A 17,308-nucleotide genomic window follows, 5' to 3' on the forward strand; every position below is an offset into this window, starting at 1 on the left:
TAGCATCCATATCCCTTAACAATTTTTCAATAGATGCATTGGGGTTGGGTGGATCTATGCATAGTTGGTTTTGAGGAGCTTGGTTGAGGTTTTGTTGTTGATACCCTTGTTGGTATACTTGTTGGTAGTATGGTTGATGGGAATGTTGGTTTGATTGGTAGTTTTAGTGTTGATATGAAGGGTTTTGATTTTGATTACGGAAGTTATCTCGTTGATGTGGTGGAATGTAATTTGGGTTGTCGCATTGTCGTTGGCTTCGGTAATTGAAACCTTGGCCTTGGTAGTTGGAACATTGGCCTTGGTTTTGATGATATTGCCTAGAGTGGTCGGGTTTAGGTGGGGCATGTATTGGGGTTGTTGATACTTGGGATCTAAGGGTTGTCTCGCGTATGAGAGCTTAGGATCTTGATTAGGGAAGGCACGGTATAGGGCCTCATGCCGTTGGTAAGAAACCCTAGGTGCACCTTGACCTTGAAGAGCAAAGAACTGTTGTAGGTCCTCTTGAGAGATAGACGAACAATAGTCAATTGTATTCCCCATACCGCCACAATAGTCACAAATCATTTGAGGAGGAAAGTGAGAAGGTGGAGACCTTGGTTCTTGGACATAATAGACCTTGGAGTGGCTAGGTCCACCTTCAATAGCATGCTTTGATTCTCCTTGCTTCTTAGCCAACTTGAACTCTTCAAATTCCTTTGTCAAGTTATCCAACTTTGCCTTGTACTCCAACTCTACCTTGGAAGGTCCTTAACTCTTGTAGTCCACATCTCTAGCATAACTACTCTCCATCTCGGAAATGTTTTGAATCATTTCCGTGATTTGAGCATTGTTCATTCCATCAAAATTTCCACCCGATGCCGCCACAATCATGTCCCGGAACCTTTGCTCAAGAGTTTGGAAAAAGGTTTGGGTGGTCATCCATTTTGGAATGCCATGGTGTAGACAAGATGATAGAAGGTCTGGAAAACGCTCCCAAGCCTCACTTAGATTCTCCATTGGTCTTTGTTTAAAGGTTTGAATCTCATGGCGAATTCTTGCGGTCTTAGAAGGTGGGTAGAATTTGTTGATGAAGGCCTTGGATAGAGCTTCCCAAGTAGTGAACGTGCCCGGCTCATGGGAGTTCAACCATTTCTTAGCATTGTCTTTCAATGTGATGGGGAAGAGCATCAGCTCCTCCGTCACACCGTTATGCTTGATGGATCCCGCTTTCTCTTTGAAGGTGGTAAGATGTTGGTGTGCATCCTCACTCTTCATGCCATGGAAAGTGTCTTGTTGCATGTAGTTGATCACATGGTGCCGGTGTTCAAATGTGTTGGGAGCAAGGGCTTCATAGTTAATAGCTGAACATGCCCGGTTGGGGTCCGGTCTATTATAATATCCCATGGGTTGGTCCGCCATGTCTTCGTTTATGAGATTGTTTTGTGGAGATTCGGGGTCGTTTGTGTGGTTAGAATGTTGTGAGTGACTTGGTGAATTTTGTGGTGTCTCGATGGGAGAGTTATGAGGTGGAGAATTATGTGGTGGAGGGTTGTGTGTAATGTGAAGGGGTGATAGGGTGGAATAAGAGGGTGGTTGGTCTAGGTTATCAATTGTGGAAATTGGAGTAATCGGTGGGTTAAGAAGGAGTGGAGATCCTCGAATTGCCGAGAGAGCCAATCTTCTTAATCTTCTTCTTGCCCGAAATGTTTTCTCGGATCTCTTGATCAAGTGGGTAGAGAGGTCCAATGTAGCACCTATTCATGCACTCAACAAAAGATCAAATAGTCCTAATGCAAGAGTTGTACTAGGACAAGGGGAGAAAACAACAAGCAAACAACAAAATAAATGAACTAAGCCTAGATGTAAACAACTAATCCTATCCAATGTTGTCGTCCCCGGAAACGGCGCCAAAAACTTGATGTTTAATTTATTATACCTCACAAGTGTACGAGGATGTCGCAAGTACGTGAGGGTCGAACCCAAGAGACGGTTTCTATGGCACTAGGATTGATTGTTAGACTACTAGTTTAGTTCAACTAAAGATGAAAGATGATTGATTTAATTAACTAAAGAGGAATGCTAAACACGATGCTATGGATGATGATTGACAATAATTGGGAGGCTAGGATGTTGGGTTCACTCACATGGGCACGTGGGTGAGGGGAGACACGCAAAGGGTGGTGAATTCAAGAGCAAAAGCAAGACAAGACTCTATCTCTCGATATGAGACTAATCCTTAAGCTAAATCGACTAAGTCCTCACCTAATCAACTCAACTACAATCTTATCATGCTTATCCTACTTACTAGTCAAGTTCTCACTTAACAAGCAAATATAAATAGTGAAAGTACTCAAATCCTCATTCAAGCATTAACACAAACACTTATCATGCATAACAAGATTGAAAGCTTAAACTCAAGAATTACATCCATTCAATGCTACAATTCACCCTCATGAACCCATATGAGATCCCCTTCCATCCTAGAAGAGTACTACTCACACATGGTTATGTAAACAAACACAAAAGATGAAGAATTTAACATAGAACAATAAAGGGAAAGCATGTTTGAAATTACTACTAATTAAACTAGTCAAAATGTAAAGAAATGAAAGATGAACAATAGTAGAGAAGATTTATACCAAATATATAGGCAAAGTTGCAATCTTTGAATAGATGGAAGAACAATCTTCAACAAATTCCAAGTTACAACCCAATATTTAAATGTAAATAACCCAACTAAACTATTTCTAACTATAATAACAAGTAATTGAAGAATTATTGAGGAAAGATTGAAGTTTTGATTAAGGGTTTGCATATGATTAGGAGACTAATAATAGATCTAGGGTATTGTGTACAATTGATTAAGGAAGGAGGTATTTATAGGTTGCACTCTGATTAGGGTAGAGTTACAAATGGGCTTTTAAAATGCGGAGATGCACTCCCAGGCAGGCAACCGGCTACCGTCCTTAAGGCCGGCCGGGAGTCTTCTGGAAGATTTAATGCATTTTCATATCATCAGGTGGTCACAGCCGGGTGGCCGGCCACCGGTGCCTGACCGGCTGGGACTGCGTTTGACTTCCTCTTCTTTTGTTGACTTTTAAGCTCTTAGGTGTGCTCCCAGCCGGGAAACCGGCTGTCGGTCTTATGACCGGCTGGGAGATTCTTGTAACTTTACATCATTTCTTCACCTTGTTGTTCTCCCAGCCGGTCAGCCGGCTGCCGGTCTTATGACCGGCCGGGAGTCTTCTGTAACTCCTTCACAAAGTCTCATTTGTATATATTTGGGGGCTCCCAGCCGGCTGCCGGCCTACCGGCTGGGAGTGCAGTTCAGCTTCTTTTCTTCCTTCTTCCATGCTTAGTCTAATCAACCCGTCTTCTTGCTTCAACTCTCCCGTTCCCGCCTCAATTCCTGCAAGGAGAGCACAATGTCATAGGCACAAGAATCGGGGCATGGATCGCAAGCAAGGACCTATAAAACCGACTCAAATGGAGTCGAAAAGCATGAAAATAGAGGGGAAAAAGGGTGCAAATGAATCCTATATCAGATACTAGCAGCCTTGACTAGCAACTGATAATACATGATCTCGTTACAGTTAATTGACTATCAACACTGTTCCGACTTTGTAATATCTGTCTTTATTTAGATATTCACGGTGCTAGACAATATGTCATTAGATTTGGAAGTTCGGATTCTGCATTGAATCTGACCCTGGTAAAGAGGTAAACATGTCATACTCCTTTGAAAAATAAAGAACAAACACAATATGTGACCAAGACATCCGTCATTTATACTTCTGGTACCACCAATTCATATTTGCAGGTTGAGGAGTTAGAAATTGCTCGCCCACTGGCCTTTTTAAAGAGAGTTGTTGTGTTAGCTTTAGCGGTGTCGCTGGATAATGACTATTTCTGAAGACATGGGAGTTGGTAAGCTGATATGTTAATTTAGTTGTTGCTTTTTACATGGTACTTGTTTAAGCCTATATGATTATCCCAACTTAGGGTGTCTTTCTTAAGGGAAGAGCGTGAGCAGAGGGCAATCAGTTGGCCGATGTAATAGCAGTGAAAGAGAAATGAATAACACGTCTTGACCTTCACACTGTGACACATGCCACCCTTGTTAGTGTTTTCTTCGCATTTTGGTAGATATGTGACTCTATATACAATTTTATATTAACCCTAAATCCAGGATGGAAAAATATTCTCAAATTGCAATCTAAATAATGAAAGGCCCTTTAAATAATGAAAAAACATCTTCAAATTACTTCGAATATTGCACCCGAAAATATTTTGATGTGAGTCTTGGGGAAGATAAAATTCAAGTTTCTTTGTCGAAGTTGTTTTTTTTCGTATACTGCAATCAATGTTTGGAATGGACTGGAATTCTCATATAAAAAAGTCAGATGAAAGGAGAGAGGAAAACTAAAAGGAAATGAGGAAAAAAGGGGGAAGAAAGTAGTGAATGAGTTGTAGCTTCTGGGTATCGAGATAACTATACTAATACTCCCTCCTGCCCAATCACTTATTTACGTTTGAGGTTTGTTGGTTATCTATGATTGAGACGGAGGGTGTATAAGCTTTTGTGTATTGATATATGTTGACTATTATTAATTTTTAGAAAGTTTAAGTTTTATTGGTTATGTTGAAAGTTAGATCCTAAATGAATCAACTTATTTTCTTACCTAAGATGATCACTAGGATGTAGGTTTCTCCTTATTTGAATGTTTTCGGTTAAGATTTAATGTAGTATGCCTTATAAAAGTATTTTATGCAAACTATCACTACTACAGATACAGGCTATAACAACGGTTAAAAACCGTTGTTATATAAAAAAGCGGACGTTGTTAAAGCGTCCGTTGTTAAAAGTTTTAACAACGGTTGGTTTTCCTAAGAAACCCGTTGTTAAAACTATTAACAACGGTTTTAAGTATAAAAAACCGTTGTGGAAAGGGTGACTAAATTTTGGTGGGAAAGTTATAACAACGGTTACAGTATAAAAAACCGTTGTTATAACTAAAGACAACGGTTTTTTTTAAATAACCGTTGTTTATTTTTAAAAAAAAAAATTAAACTAAATATTACTAGATGCATGCATAATTACGGCCCGTTATAATTCCGATGCATGCATTATTACTGTCAATCCTGCATATGAATGGACAATATATGGAATGAGAAGGGTTATAAGATTTGAAGCAGAGATATGATGGCACAACTTCCTAAACATATATTAATTAAAAAACAACTCAAACAACACATTACTTAGTATAAATACATGCATTATCTCAACCACCATTCCATTATTATCTCACTATTTCATCCAAACCCTAATTGCTAAAACAAACTCCAAACCCTAAATCTTTCAAACAAACTCCAAACTTCATCAACAATGAATGATACCATCCGTAAGACTGTTACTATGACCGAGCACAACAAGAGTTTCATCCGCCGGTTGCTCGACATCGAGGACAGGTTCAGGAGCTACCTTGTTGAAGCTCGATCCGCACTCAAGGACGCCAAAAAAAATGGTTTGACAGAGCAGCAGTTGTTGCAGCTATATGACGATATAGCAACTGCTGAACGAAACCTCCAAATAGCTAAGGAGGAGAGGATGGATATCATAGAAGAGAATAAGACTCTCTATGCATATCTAAGAATTGCATTTTTATCAATGTAATTCGTTTTTTAATTTATGTATATATATATATATATATATATATATATATATATATATATATATATATATATATATATATATATATATATATATATATATAGAAATTGCATCAAGTGAGTCTAGGTATCTTAGGTGAGTCTAGCATTTTAATCTCATCCATTAGATCTACTCCTAATCAACGGCTGAGATTAAATCTCGTAAATTAAAACTAACCTACATAAACCTCGTTTCACGCTTCTATCCTCATAATTCAATATCACTTTCTCTCTCTTTATTTATTCTCTCTCTACGAATTCCCCTCTTTTCCCTATCTTCGTTCTCCCGTAAAACAAATATCCCAAATATACAAACCTAATTTTAATTTTCAATTCTGGAATCAATTAATTCAAGAATTCAATCAACTCCTGCCATACGATTCAATTTATTCAACTTAATTTTGATTTTCAATTTGATTTCCAATTTCCTCCGCTTATTCGATTCCTTTTTTCCATGTGTTTTTCGATTTATCGTTGCTACTATAGATGCAGATTCTACAGACATCAACATGCGTGCAGTAATTTTATTGATCCTTTATCTTTCAGTTAAATTGATGTCGATTTACGCTTTTAACGATGATTTTTTTCCTCCTATTTAAATTTTCGTTATCACTAATTTAATTCAAGCAACGACATTAATTTCGATTTCATTCATCAATTGATTTTCGGATCTCAAACATTTAGCTTATCCTTCAGGTGAATCATCTTCACTATTTCTTCATGTTTAGTTTCCTCTTGATTTTCCTATGTATTTTTTATTTTCTCAACGATTTTTCATCTCAAGTAAACACCTGGATGTTAAACCCTAGTTTTCGTGTGTTTTAGAGTTCATGAACATAGTATTTTACGCCACTATTATGATTCGATTTTAATTCCAGATTTGTTGACTTTTAATTGATGTGTGTTGGATCTTTAATTAGAATGCAAACGAAAAAAGAAATTTAAGATTGATAATAGAATTTTTGTGGTTGATTAAATTGAATATTTAATTTTCTAGATCTCGTGGTTAACTAGAGCATGATTCTAATTCCATTTTTGTTGACTTTTAATTGATGTTTCGTGTTATAACACCATCTTCACATTGTTTACGGTCTACTATATGTGTTTTTAATGTTTGTCAAAAAATTAGGATTATGACATAGTAAAATTTATAACTGGATTTGTTTTCATGAAAATTGTGATAACTGTAGGAATTATATTAGGTTTCGTAAAATAATCGACGCATGTTATCAGAATAAATAACGTTACTATAACATTAAAATTGCAGAACAAAGCTGAACTTGAAATAATTGTAATACAGTGTTATTGTGTGAGTGTGTTACAGTAACAGTGAAATTGTGTTCTAATATCTTTATAATTGTATAACTAGTTTTGTACCCGCGAAAATCGCGGACTTGTTCTATTTGTTCCATTTATTTGCTTTTGTTGACGTCCATCTTTAACTAAAATATAAAATATTTTTTTAATCGCGAATAAGCTATAAACCGAACATTTGTAAATATTTACTTCTTTTACATTATTTTTCATGATCATAGTAATATAGATAGAAGTTTTAATTTGAATTTTATTTCCATATATTTTAATACATGTTAATATTATTCATGAATATTTTGTAGTTAACAATTTAATGTAACTAATTTTATAACTATAAATGTTTGTTTAAATTTTTTACAAATTTGTTATTTTTATATAATTATGATGTACGTCACAAATAATTAAGCTAAAAACGGCTGCGTCGTTAAATCGATAAACAAAGAACTCCAAGATCGCAGTTACATATCTAATAGGTTTTTTTAAGTAAGTTAAATGGATACTATTAATTTACTTTTCCTCAAAATCTATACTTTTTTTATCAAAAATATACATGTAAAATAGAGAATCTCGCCGATAATGAATGGTGATACTTTGTAAGCCAACTAAAAGAGTAAAAAATATGTTTTCGTTTTTCACATTTAGATCCAAACATGTAATCTCCACTTTTTAATAGCCTCCTCACAACCAATAATCTGCTAATTGAGATAGTTAAAATTAAAATTAAAATTAAAATTAAAATTAAATAAGCATCATCTTAATTACAAAACTAACTATACAACTTATTTAACGTTTAAAATTTTAAAATCTTAAAAGATAGAAATATGGAATACTTTAAGAAGACTATGAACATTTGAATCACATGCACATATACACCTTATTTTTCACTTTTTCGTAAGTGTGCTAATTACAATATTTAATAAGATGGTTTTGAAATAAATCAAAAGTAACAATATGAGAAATTGTGAACCTTTATAATCCAAGATATATTGGATTTTTCATTTACCACATATAAGACCTTTTAGCTACTATTTTTATTACTAATGAGGAATTATATGGATAAATTTTACGATTTAAATTTTAATAATGAGAGTAAATTCTTAATTTATTTTTGTAATTTAGTACATGATCTTCTGGTTTCCACTAAAAAATATTATTAGTAACTTTATAATCCAAATTATTAGACTTTTTATTTACTACATATAAGACCTTTTAACTACTATCTCTATGGTTAATGAAGAGTTAGATGGATAAATTGTACGATTTAAATGATAAGAGTAAATTGTTAATTCATTTTTATAATTTAAATCATGATCGGTATTATGATTTCCATCAAAAAATATTAATAAATCTTATGAAGAATTTTAATAAATAAGTCTGATGTAACCTTAATATTAACCAATACTATAAAAATGACATGTGAATTAAAATTAGATGTTTTAAGTAGCCTTTTAACTATATTGTATTTTTTTTTTTTTTACAAAAACAGAGTTATATAAAAAACAATTTACTAAGATTCTCTAAATTCGAATTAAAAACTAAAAATGTTTGGTTTTTATATCAAGTGAGACAATTACGTACCAAATAAGTTTTAATATCATTAGAACATGGCTCAAGGACGGATATCAAGTTTTTGTTCAACTAAATCCTTCTGTTGTCTACACATTTCCATGTAGTTTTTTTAACACACTATGTTAATATTATGAGAAGACAAAGGAAACATCACCTACAAAAATGGAATAAGAAACAAACATACATTTAACGATAATTCAATTAATCTTTTAAGAGGGTTTACATAAAGATAGTATAAAATAAATCTATCACAAAGCGATATTAGTGGATAAATTACAAAGAACTGTGCATTTTACAATAAGTTTATATAAATTACACAAACAAAACTCGTAGAACATACCTTATGTATAACGTAATTAACTGCACAATCCAACTTTTCAATAATAAAAAAAATTGTACCATTCCATCTGCAAAAATAAATCAAGGTGAGAAATACAAATTGACATCAATAAAAGTTATTTAAACAATACCAAATAAAACACAAATCTTATGTATGATATAACTTTATTTTTTTCACAAATGCAAATGATTAATAAAAATTATATGTAATGGAAAGTTTCAATAACATATGAATATGCCAAATGCTTAGAAAAAAGGGTAAAAAATAAAAGTGCTTATTTTAAAGACTTTACTTATATTAACTTAGCTTCAAATAAGGAGTTAAATTTTAGGGGGAGAAAAGAATCATCAAAAAGAAAAAGGAAGAGCTAAAGAGAAAATGAAGAGTTAGAGATGAATAAGGGGTCATAAACGTGATAATAAGTATTCTATCTTAATTCTATGAATGAATATTATTAATTAGTCACACATTATCAAATGAAATTTTCTTAGTAATTCTACGCTATCGCATGTCTTATACATATGCTCAAGGTAGCCTATTTATATTATTGTATAGATATGACATGTAGATTATGATAGGTAATTTAGCATGCCTTTAAGTTAGATATATAGATTTTGTATTTAGATTATAGAGTTATTGATTTTACATACATAAATATGGAGCAAGGAGAAATGTAATGTAAAAGGTTTGCATGAGAATGGTTTAAAAATTATCTTATGAAATTAAAATAAGACATATAGTTGATGGTTGATAGTTTAGCTTACTTTTTAATTATATTTATAGATTATTATTATTATTAAATCCACTTTGCATGAGAGTGATTTAAAAATTATACTATGACATTAAAATTATTTAAATTTAGTTTTTTACTATTAATTATGAGAGTAACTTTTAAATGTGGAATTGATATTTTTTTTTCATGTGTAATACTATGCTAGTATTTCCACGTGGACTATATTTTGCCACGTCACAATTAATTATTGCCATGTCACATTTGTCTACGTGGCGTTTAATGTCTAGCCTTTTAATAATATTTATAGATGTTATATTTAGCACCTTCTTTTGATGAAGTTGTTTCATTATATTATTATCATTTATTATCGATAAACATTAGAAAAGTGATTTGTTGTTTCAGTGCTTGCATCTATGCCATATAAAAAAGAGTAGCCCCTGATTTTTAGGTTTTTTTTTTCTAGATCTACACCTTTATAGTTGCTTTTAAATTTTTATTCAATTACAGCAACTCGATTTGGTTATTGAATTTTTAATTTTCGTAACTGATGTTCAACTTATAATTTTTACGATACGTTTTTTTTTTCATCGGATTTTATGTTCATTAGTTGTATGGATCGTAAGAATATGTGTACAGATAATTTTGTTACTCCTTTGCATCTGAGTTTTTTTTTGTTTGGCGATTTTCTTTTTATTTCATCAATGTCATACGATGTTGATATTTTATTGTCACATTGTTACAGTAATACTAGGTCTCCATAACAGTAAAACATAACTTGTGTTTTCAATATTTACAGTAACAATAACATTGTTACTGTAATACGAGTCTTTCATAATAATAGCAATATAGTTTTATATTAACCGTTGTCAATGTTTTTCATGCTCAGAGGTGAATCAATTTACCAAGGATTGACTGTTATATCATATTTATACCGAAGAAGGGGCTGTAATATTAGTGAATTCGATGAGGCTCATAATCATCGGTCATCCTCTGTTAATGATCAAGACCTCCGAACATTTTCGAGTGATTTTTTCTTCTTTTCATAAGCAGATTTTTGCGGACCACCATTCAAAAGTTTACATCGACGCTACAAAGAGGTTCAACATAATGGAGTTTACGAGCTTTTAATGTTTCGTTTGTAATACAATAACGACTTTCATTCATGTATTTATTTTTCATAAGCAAGGCTGATTATTATTATAGTAACATTTTTGTTGTTGCATAATTTATTTATCAAGGTAACATTGGACAATATTAAGAGAAATATTATTTAGTTCGGTACATTAACACTTATACAACCAATCCTCATCCTGCTACTTTAAAGTGATAATGTTACTGTAACATCTTTTAATTTACTTCATCAAAGGGAGATCAATGTTACAGTAACACGATTACTGTAAGAAATCATTACAGTAACACGAGAACAACGATAGAGTAATAATATCTTGTTCATCTACTATATAACAGAGTGTATAAATTAATTTAAAAATGTGAAGGTAGAGATTAGTCTTTAATTATTATTGTATTAGTATTACTGTAACATCATTACAATGACGCTACTACAATATTTCTGTTATTGTAACATAATTGATTCATGAAAGTAATACTGTAACAATATTTAAGTTTCAACTTGAATTCATTTCAATGACAAAAGGCAAGGTTAACCTGTTACATAATACCACAAAACACCAATGTTAAAGTTTACATCATAATCCCACGCCAAAATCTCACAACAATGTTAAAAGTCTATACTAGCATTTCAACTTCAATAACGTTGTCATCTTCACGTATATCTTCATGTTGGTGTCTTACTCTTTGTTTGTATGTACCATCTTTTTGCGCAACTCGACTTTTTGTGTTGCTTAATCAAACTTTCTTCTTCGAATTTCCTGAAATTTAAAACAGCATTTGACCATTATTAGTGTTCAACATCACTCTTTTGAGTTTATAACAATGCTATACCATTAAATTTAATTGGACAAAAGCACACAATATTATTTTATGATGTTACAACATCCAATATATAATGTTATAATAATATTGCAAGTTCGATTAAAAAAATATTGACCTTTGCTCAATAATAACTGCATTATCTTGTGTAGTAATAATTTTACAGTAACAATGTTACAGTGTCAATTTTACTGTAACAATGTTACTGTAACAATGATACTGTAACATGCGTCAAATATCTTATGAAAATTTAATCCCCAAATTTACCCCAATTTACCCCAATTTTCATGAAAATTTAATAATAATAAAACATATGCAAAAGCAGGTGGTCCATCATTAGTAAAGAACATTATTTATGAGTATAAGGTTATACCATCAAATTTAATTGAGTTAAATCACATCATATCAAATATACAATGTTTTAACAATAATTCAAGTTTAGTTCAATAATAATTATTGACCATTCCTCAATACTAACTACATTATGTCACGTAGTAACAATATTACGGTAACATTGTTACAGTAACAATACTACAATAACAATATTACAGTAACAATGTTATTACAGTAACAATATTACAATAAAATTTGCCGCAAATTTTACAAAAGCTAATTTAATCGTCAGAGTTTAGCCCCAATTTTCATGAAAACAAATCCAGTTATGAATTTCACAATGTCAAAACCTTAAAGTTTTGACAAATACTATGAATACATAGAATCGATAACGAACGCTACAAAAATGATATTATAACATGATTTAACAATTCATAATATCACATATTATTATATGATTAAATCGTAAATTCGCAAAGCACAAATTAGGCCCGGTACAAGTTGATAAAACAGGCCCAAATCACCGTGAAGCAAGACGGAAGCAAGAAGCAAGGAAAGCACATTTTTGGCATAAAGAAGATTTCCATCATTATTGGTTGATTTCTCAATCCTTCTTCTTCAAATATTCTGATATTCAAAACAAAATATTCGACCATTAATAACTAAAACTTATGCGAAGCTTGTGGTCCATCATTATTGATAATTTTACAGTAACAATATTACAACAACAATATTACAGTAACATTATTTGTGAGTTTATGACAATTGTTATACCATCAAATTTAATGAGAAAAAACCAATAACATCAAATATACAATGTTATAACAGTATTTCAAGTTCAGTTTTTGTCATGCGAGTAAGTAATGTTACTAAACGCTATTACAAAGAATAAGAGTTTAGTATTTTATGAAATCGTTCTGATTCTGTCATGCAATAGTAATATTACAGTAACACTATTACAGTAATCAATACCACGCAAACACAAAAGCGTGCATTAATTACTCAGTTTTTATAAATCGTTAACCCTAATTTTTAGGCGAAAACTAGAACATAAAATATCACAGAATTTAATAACTAGGAAAACAAAAACTAGAATTAATTTCTCAATTTCTATGTTCGAAAAAGTGATTATATAATCAATTGACAGTTTATTTATATAATTCAAGAATAACAAAAGCAACATGCAAATTAAACCTAATTTTTTGGCGAAAAATCAATTACTCAGTTCGAGCAAAACATTAACCTAAATCAATTAATAATTTCTTCATATCATCAATATAATCAACAACAACCACAAAAACAATAACAATTATCATCATCATCATCAACAACAACAACAACAACAACCTGAAATAACAAAAATCACAACGAAATTTTTGTAAAATATAACGAAAATTGAGAGCGATTTATACCTCTTCTTTATGCGATAAACCGATCTAATATAATCTTAACTAGACTTTTTTGAAGATCTTCGCTTGATTTTAATGAAAATTTCGTTTGATTTTTAAAGTTTTTTGGAAAAAGAGGCGGTTCAAGGAATAGATCGTCTGTTTTTTTGTTGAATAATTGATGACTGGTGTTTAGAGAGAGGGGGAGAGAATACTTGTAGAGAGATAAAATTTATGACAATAATGAGACGTGAAAGAGGCAGTGTTTAATTTTATAATTTTGCAGATTGATAGGGGGTGACGTGGAAGAGTGAGGGTTGTTGGATCTTGTTGATCCAATGGTCCTTATTGATATGCTAGACTCATCTAAGATGCTAGACTCATGGGATGCTCACTCTCTCTCTCTCTCTCTCTCTCTCTCTCTCTCTATATATATATATATATATATATATATATATATATATATATATATATATTAATTAAGTTTATCATGCATTCCTCTCTATCATCTTACTTCTTCTTTGTTTTATTTTATTTAATTTGTTTTACAAGCTAATAAACGCAAAAACACAACAGTGACAAAACTAATTAAGCGAATAATACTTAGAGAAAAAACATAATGATCGATAAAAACACATGCAAATGAAATAATTACAGAAAGAAAATAATGACTGAGATGACAAAACCTAAATTAAACATGCATATTTACCTGATAATTAGAGAAAGTAAGAGACGGTGAAACCAACAGTGCGTGACGGCGAGATGATAAAGCGACGATGAGAAAGAGAGAAAGAGACGATGAGAAAGTGTGCGTGTGTTTGTGTTTGTGTTATTGTGTTTGTGTTTGTGTTTGTGTTGGTGTTAGGTTTGTGTTTTGTGGCTGTAGCTGATCTGTGTTTGTGTGGTTTATAATATGGAAAGTATTGACAACGGTTGTTAAACAAAAATCCTTTGTCATTACAGAATATATTAACAACGGGTCCATAGTAAACCGTTGTTAAAAAATATTAACAACGGGTTTATAAATAACCGTTGTAATTACTTTTCACTAACTTTGCGCCAAATTATTAACAACGGTTGTGGATGTTTGACCCGTTGTTAAAACCTATAACAACGGTTATATAACCATAACCGTTGTAATTAATTTTAGTAAAATTTGCGCCATCCGTTCTACAACGTCTTATGGTGATTTTCGTGAATAAGCGTTGTTAAAGGAGCGTTGTAGTTGCCTGAATTTGTGGTAGTGTATGTTTCAAAGATTGTCATGAAAATTAACAGATTTGGGAGTTTTGCTTAGTTTGAAGAGAGAGGGTTGGAGGGAGGTAGAGAAACTCTTTGTTTCATTTTGTTCAGAGAGGAAGGGAGCATTGCGGGGAGTAGGAGGGAATGAAAGAATATGTGCTTTTTTTTTTTAGATTAAGAGAAATGAGGGTTAGGTCGTTAAAGTTAGGTTGGGTTTCAGATTAAGAGAAAGGGAGGGTTAGGCCGTTGGAGAGATATTACTACAATGAATGACAAATTGCAAATGTTATAAGGTTTATTATCATAAATTTTCCAAATGAATATGATCTTTACAATTATTCTTCTTTTATGTGGAAACCCTTTAGTATATGTCTTTGATGTGTTTATATAAGACACATGTTTTGTATTCCTGTAAAATGGTAGTGTGTCATACTCGTGAACAAACACGTGTTTCGATTTTTGGTTGTAGAAACATCTTCTCAAAATTTTAATTGTTAGGGCAATGGAAGAGAGGTGATAGGAAGAGAGGGACATGGAAAAAGGATGAAGGAAAAAATATTTTTGTTTGGGTTTGCTCAGATAATTAGTTTTTTTACAATAAATGACAAATTGCAAATGTGAGGTTTATTGTCATAAACTTTTGAAATGAATATGATCTTATTGTACTGGAACGAATTTTGCCTACAATTTAACCAAATCCTCAACTGCAGGGCAGCTTTTATAATTACATTCGTTCTTTTCATTGATCATGAATTCTGGTTACACGCCCATCTTATATCACAAGAACTTATGTAGATAGGGTCTTATATTGCAAAGCTTTTGATTTTATTCGACCTATTAAGTTAATAGTAAGATACTAAAAGCAAAAAGAGAGGGAGAGGGAGAAGAGTAGGGATATGAGAGGAAGAGATGAAAATGAGGAAGAAAGATAAAACGATAATGAAACGAAGGAGATAGAGAGGGGGGAAGGAAAAAGAAATGAGTGTAATAAGTGAACAAGAGGGAAATAGAGTCTTAACAAAAGTGAAAGGAGATGGATAAATAGGGAGGAATAGGAAATAATTGAATATATGGCGAAAAAGAGGAAGAGATGGAAGCATTGGAAAGGTGAGAGGAAGGGAAATGGAAAAGGGGCGCGGGAGAAAAAAAAAGGAAATGGGTGAATATGTATAGGGGAGGGGGGAGAGGGGGGAGAGGGGGGAGGGAGGTGAAAGGGAGGTGAAAGGGATAGAAATGAAGAAGGAAAAGGAAATGAGTTAATATGTGAACAAAAGCTAGGATGAGAGAGAGTGAGTATGGACAAATAACCGAGGATATGGAGAGGGAGCGAGGAAGGAATGGAAATGAGTCAATATGTGAACAAAAGGGAAGAGAGATGGAGGGAGGGAGGATGAATATGTGAACAAATAAGAAGATAAGGAGAGGAAGGACGAGATAGATAAAACGATGAATAAGTGAGCAAAAGTTAAGGAAATGGAGATGGAGTGGCGAGGTAGGTAAAGGAAATGGTTAAATATGTGAACAAAAATGAAAGAGAGAGCTAGAGATATGAAAAGCTGATTTTAATGTGATTGAATTTTGTGAAGCAGATTATTAATGTGTCTTTTTCAAGTAACAATGCATGAATAATGGCTACTCATTCCATGCTCTCTCTGGAGACAATATAGAGCTCCAATTTGGACAAACCACCTAGGTATGGGGATACAAGCAAGTGCCCTGAGCATGAAGTGTAGAAAATGTATACTAATTGTGGAGGTTGTTTTTATGTTGCATGGCAGACTTTAACATGAAACATGCCCTGAACATTTTTATCTTCTTCTTAAAGTTAATTCTATTATATAACATGTCCTTTTTCTTCTGACATATCTGCAGTTGAATACCACGAAAAAATAAGTTCGTGAAGGCGATGGAGGGGGAAGGATTGCCACCATTTCATCAAAAACTCGGGACTTATGGACGGACAAGCGGATTCCTGTAGGTGAATGGAAGTCCTTGTGAAATAGGATGAAATATAGTCCGTGCATCTGTGACTAAGAAGTTAGAAGCAATATTGAGTTTGAGCTTGTTGGATAAATTCATTGGCTGATTTGTTTATCAGATTTGGATGATTGTGTGGTTCTCCAAGTTCTTGTGCTAATAGGAAAAGATGAAAAGCTACCTATTCTTTTTATGAACTTTGGTGGACATGAATTTAGCTTATATATGCAATTCTAGTGTGTAATAATATAGATGTTTGCTTTGTCTTCTAAGTCTCTTACTTGAGCATCTATCATTTCAACTCTCGGTTGGTCATAGAGGCGGTTATTATGTTTCATCGCGTTAGCTTGGGAAAAGAGGATATCAAAATATAACTATTGAGATATAGAATATAACAACCATAAAAAAAAGCTAGTGTTGCTATAGACGTATATATCCGTCTATAGCTAAAGACGGGTCAAATAGCTTGAAAGTGGTAACATTTTTGGTTCCTACCACCCCACTTGTTGCCTGTCCCATTAGGATATATGCGGTCTATAATGAGATTTTGTGGAAAAAAATTAACAACCATAGATTCGAGAAAAAAGATTACGCATCTGAGGTAGTATCTCAGACCTTGTATTTTCTGAGCATATACACATTTTTTCTGAGCATATTATCATTTGTAAATATAGTTTTTGAGTAATATTATATTTTTCTAGTGTAATGTTTTAGTAAATGTGCTCAAAAACTTTATACTAAAGCACAATTAAAAAACTTTAAAATAAAACTCAA

This window comes from Silene latifolia, chromosome 7 (genome assembly GCF_048544455.1).
Source record: "Silene latifolia isolate original U9 population chromosome 7, ASM4854445v1, whole genome shotgun sequence".
In the NCBI taxonomy this organism is placed as follows: Eukaryota; Viridiplantae; Streptophyta; class Magnoliopsida; order Caryophyllales; family Caryophyllaceae; genus Silene; species Silene latifolia.